This window comes from Phycodurus eques, chromosome 13 (genome assembly GCF_024500275.1).
Source record: "Phycodurus eques isolate BA_2022a chromosome 13, UOR_Pequ_1.1, whole genome shotgun sequence".
In the NCBI taxonomy this organism is placed as follows: domain Eukaryota; kingdom Metazoa; phylum Chordata; class Actinopteri; order Syngnathiformes; family Syngnathidae; genus Phycodurus; species Phycodurus eques.
Window position 1 is genome coordinate 25,721,902 of NC_084537.1, and position 5,548 is coordinate 25,727,449.

The window sequence follows — 5,548 nt, forward strand, 5'->3', positions numbered from 1 at the left end:
TGTTGCAGTGCACTGATGAACCTTGTTGTTCAGTTTGTTTGGTGTACTTTTTTTCCCAGGCAACAATAGTGAGGCGCTCACCAAAATGATATTAGTGCAGGCTTGGAGTGTCCGGCGAAAGCCTGAAATATACAATTTAAGCATCGCATACATTTGCCTGCTGTTGTTTTACCGCTCACCAACACACACACACACACACACACACCATCGATTTGGCCCCAGCCTACGCTCTCCAACTCCAAACATTTTTCACATTTTCTTCCCGGACAAGCTAACATTTGCTTATTTACACAACCTGATTTGCTGACGACTTTCCAGATTATTCAGCTGCATTTGACTTTGCGCTCGGCTATTTGGAGAAGCAAGAAGGTGTCCTTCTGTTAACCTTGTGCTGAAAGATGCTTTATTGTTGGACATTTAAACGCTGGAAGATTTAAAGGTGAGAGACATAAGCTGTCTCAGAGGAAAAAAAGAAACAACCCCAAAAAACCTCCCTTTTACCTTCACTGGCTCTGGAAGTAAGTTTGCCTTGACTCGAGCCCACCCCATCTGCCAGACATGCAGTGATTTACAAGTAGAGCTGACGACAATATACTGGAATCCTTCACATCTTTTGATATTCAGTCCGGGTTGATGGCTCGAGACGTCTGGCACCGACATTTGGGAGGAACAAACGCAGTACGCTTCCAGCAGGGTGCAAGCGTGTGCGCGCGCGCGCACGCCTCAAAGCTGCTCAGCTATTTGGACGCACTTCAAGGGAAAAAATGGTGAACCGATGTTGAACTAAGCCCCAACAAGGGCCTCACGTTGCCCAAAAGCAGAAAACACAACAACTATAAAGGCGACATGGATGTCTGATGTTTTGCACACATTTGTAATATTTTCACACCGTTTGTGGTCCCGACTTCCCACGTTCGATCGGTAACATTTTTCCCCATGCGGGGCAGCAACAGATTCCAAAACACGGACGCGCGCACATGCACGCAGTCCGGCAGCAGAGTGAGGCAAAAGGAATTCCTCCGGCTGACATTCCGTGGCTTCCTGAGCATTTCCATCCTTTATCTCCTCCTCCATCTCTACATCAGGAGATGTTCTAACTTTTCAGCTTTTTAACCAAAAGAAGACTCACTTGAATTAAATAGCAGTTTGTTTTTTAAAAGCCAGTAATGGCAGGAAATGAGCAGCAGAAAAGAAGAGCGGGTCAACGGGGCAATTTGTGTCATCTGCTGGCCACATCTGGGATGAATGAAATCCAACGCAAACGGCCTATTGAACATCCTGCCTTGAAAAAGAGAAGAACGTTTCGTTTTGTTGGACGCCGTCAGAAAGGTTGAACAATGTTTATCCTGAAATTGCCGTCTGCCGTGTGTGAAGCGGCATCAAACTGAGCGCGAATTCATTCGTGGAGCTAAATGAGATAAAAGCACCTCAAGTTGAATGTTCTATAGTACCTGCAAAATGGAGGTTTGCATATTTGGCAGCCAGACTGTTTGGCTCGCAAGTATCGTGTGCCAGATTAAACAAATTGCAACCCCACATTTTTCATGATCCGAATCCGAATCCGAATCCTCTTTATTTGCCAAGTATGTCCAAAAAACACGCAAGGAATTTGTCTCCGGTCGTCGGAGCCGCTCCAGTACGACGACAGACGGACGGTCAATTGACAGAGAACGCTTTGGAGACACTTTTGATGAACTTTCTCATTTGTTTTCAAATGAAAAAGGCTGCCATAAAAAGTAGTATTATTATTATTATTATTATGAGTATAGTAACCGTCATAGTGTTGTAAGCAAAATTTGTTGAAGATTAAAACTTGCATTATTACCGCCATCAAGGTTCTTACTGTTTGTTTTCATTCCTTTGGCTTCGTTATTGAGATCAACCGTATGATGCACTTCGTCAGAATCCCAATGAGAATCCTCTTCATTTGCCAAGGATGTCAAAAACACAGAAGGAATTTGTCTCTGGGAGTTGGAGACGCTCTCGTCTCCAACTCAATAGGCAGCCATTTTGACGCCGCTCTAGTACGACAGTAGGCAGCCATTTTGACAATACTTTTGAGACATAAAAATGCAAACTCGAGCTAGTTGACATTCCGACAGCTTCTTCCCTCTGGCGATCAACTTCTTCAACAGCTAACCTGCAATTCCATGACAACAAGCTGGCCTTTTTTTGACTTGAGTTGGTTGTCACATTTGTGTGGGGCCAATTATTTATTACTCGTGCACTCACTGCAGTTGTCTCGCCACGCTGCACTATTTGCATATACCGGCCGCTCGTGCCAGAGTCGCACCTGCTCCATTTGCACACCGATTGAGGAGTATCTGTAACATTTGCACAACCGACATTGTCCCAGATGATCGCGCTACTCGTCACTTGAAACCGCATCCGCTCCTTGAAGTCTCGGCGCCCTTTGCGCAACGCTCATTGCACCAACCGGACGACAATATGAGTCATTCGAACTGCTCTCAGTGCTCGAGGACTCTGCATCTTTTCGCACAATTGTTTTTTGTCGATGTCTTTATGTCTCCAAAGTGTTCTGTAAATTGACCGTCTGTCGTACTAGAGCGGCTCCAACGACCGGAGACAAATTCCTTGTGTGTTTTGGACATACTTGGCAAATAAAGATGATTCTGATTCTGATTCTGATTCTGACTTAGCCTCTAGCAATGTAATGGCAAGATGGAAGAAGCTGTTGGAATGTCTGCTGGTTTTAGTTGGCATCCATGAAGGAGCTGGAAGAGGTGGTGACCAGGATGGGGAGGCCCCAAGAGGATTTTGCATGCTCTCGTCTTAGTTCTGGCAGCGTGCAAGTCTTCAAGGGCGGGCCGGGGGGTACCGACGGTTTTTACGGCAGTCCTGATTGTCCGTTGCAGTCGAAGTTCGTGCTTTTTTGAGGCAGCGCCAAAGCAGACTGCGATGGAAGAACACGGGACCGAATCGATGACCGCTGCGGTGAACTGCCTCGACAGCTCCCGTGACAGGCCGTTCTTCCTCAGAGGCCGCAGGAAGTACATCCTCTGCTGGGCCTTATTGAGGATGGAGTTGATGTTGCTCTCCCGCTTCAGGTCTGTAATTCCCAGGAACTCGAAGGTCTCGACGGTCGACACAAGGCAGTTGGACAGTGTGAGGGGCAGCTGTGGCGAAGAATGCTTCCTGAAGTCCACCATCATCTCTACAGTCTCAAGCGTGTTCAGCCCCAGGTTGTGTCAGCCGTACCGTAGTTCCGGCCGCTCCGCTTCCTGTCGATATGCAGACTCGTCAGCGTCTTCGATGAGGCCGATGACTGTGGTGTCGTCTGCAAACTTCGGGAATTTGACAGCCAGGTGTGTTGAGGTGCAGTCGTTTGAGAGAGAAGAGCAGCGGAGCGAGGACGCATGCTTGGGGCGCCCCGGTGCTGGTGGTGCGTGCGGATGAGGTGGTGTCCCCCAGCCTCACCTGCTGTGTCCCGCCCCTCAGACAGCTGTAAATCCACTGGCAGGTGGCAGGCGAGACGCTGAGCTGGAGAAGCTTGGAGGAGAGGAGTTTGGCGATGATGGTGTTAAATCCAGAGCTGAAGTCCACGAACAGGATCCTCGCATAGGCCGCCGCGCCGTCGAGGTGTTCTTGGATGAAGTGCAGTCCCATTTTGACTGCGTCATCCGCAGACCCGTAAACTGCAGGGGGTCCGGCGGGGGACCCGTGACGCTCTTGAGGCGGTCCGGCACGAGACGTTCGAAGGACTTCGTGACCATAGATGTCAGGGCGACAGGCCTGTAGTCATTCAGACCCGAGATTGCGGGTTTCTTGGGGACTGGGATGATGGTGGAGCGTTTGAAACAGGATGGCACTTTGCACAGTTCCAGACATCTACTGAAGATCTATGTGAAGACTGGAGAGAGCTGGTCCGCGCAGACTTTGAGGCAGGATGGGGACGCAAGGTCTGGGCCTGCCGCTTTGTTGATCTTTTGTTGTTTGAATGTACGTCTCACATCCTGTTGGTGGATGGTCAACGCGGCAGTCGGGGGTGCCGGGTGTGAAAGTGTCTTTTTTCAAATCTGCAGGAGAAGATGTTCAAGTCGTCAGGGTGGGATCAACTCCACACGGGCGGGGCCGGGATTTGAACCTGCAACCTCAGAACTGTGAGGCAGATGTGCTAACCGGTCGTCCGCTGTGCCGCCTGAGAAATAACATGTTCAAAACAAAACAAAAGAAGACTTTTGAAAGGAATGAGTGTTCTTTGTGAAATATATCAACATAAATTTGCCCCCAACAAAGGAGAAGAAGGGGGCATCATCATCTCAACAGGTACTTTCATGAAACCCTTTTCGCCGAACACCAATAAGCCTCAACGGCGAAGCGAAGAGTCGGCCTCTGTTGCGAGCTCGACATCAAATGCGGTGGCAACGAGAAAGAACGAATCAAAATCAAGGAGGAGTGTTATCAGCGAAAGAGCAAACGTTGGGCAGTCGCTCACGCGGCAAATTTGCGACCTTCCGTATTCTTAGTTGAAAGGCCAAATCCTGTTTGATTTATTTCCGTTTCTAGCTGAATGATGAATCGATTGCGCAAGTGTCTACGAGCACGGATGGTCCACAATTAGCGACTTTTGGGCCGTTGGATCATTTAGCCATTGAGCACACTGTCAGTCATGTCGGTTAATTTTCTGACCAATGAATTTATGTCTAAAGAACTATGGGAGCGATCAAGCGCGTGCTTGGTCGTTTACGTTAACCAACGCTACGCTCACTCCAAGAGCAAAAACGTGAATTTGAGTTTCTTCTCACGATGAAGAAGATGATGAAAGCAATTGACGAAGTGCCCCAAACTGGATTTTGACAGTCGCGCTTGTTGCTGTTTTTTGTTGTTTCTGCAATTCCTCCCAATGCCGCTCCCTGCTTGACTTCTAATGGGACCTGCGTTGTATTCTTCCACATGCAGCTGCATTTGCATCACCTAAACATACAACTGGATTTGTATAAATGTTCGCAGAGTGGATATTTATGCAAGCGTTTTTTGACACAACCCAAACGATGATATGAAAATATATTATAGACTGCTTGTCAGCGAGCTCTTGACTCTCGTGCGTTTGCGCATCAATAAAAGCCAAGGAGGAGATAAAGGAGACTCAGGGTGGTAATGCCACATCGAGCCGCTAGGGAGTGTCAGCGTCAATGAAAAAGGCTGCCTGCGATTCTGTCTCGAGGAAGAACGCCACTTTTTCTCATGATGTGTGTGATAGGATGGGAGTTAGCATAGTCCTCAAACGGGACTATTCCTGATCATGAAAGACAAAGCACAATTTTCACCATTCCAATATTGGGAGAAAAATAACACTTGCAGCTGAAAACGTGTCCCATTGTTCACACCAAAGCACAGAGACGCACGGTGTGTCTCTTTAGACCAAACTGCAAGTCGGTTGCTTAGCTCACTGCTTTACATTGCAAATACGCCCGTGTTTACATTTGCTCCACACTGACAATCGTTACTAAGGGTTACCTTGACTCACAACACAGGTGACCAATCAGAACTCACCTCAGTTCAACGGGAAAAAAGCGAGGGAGCAAGA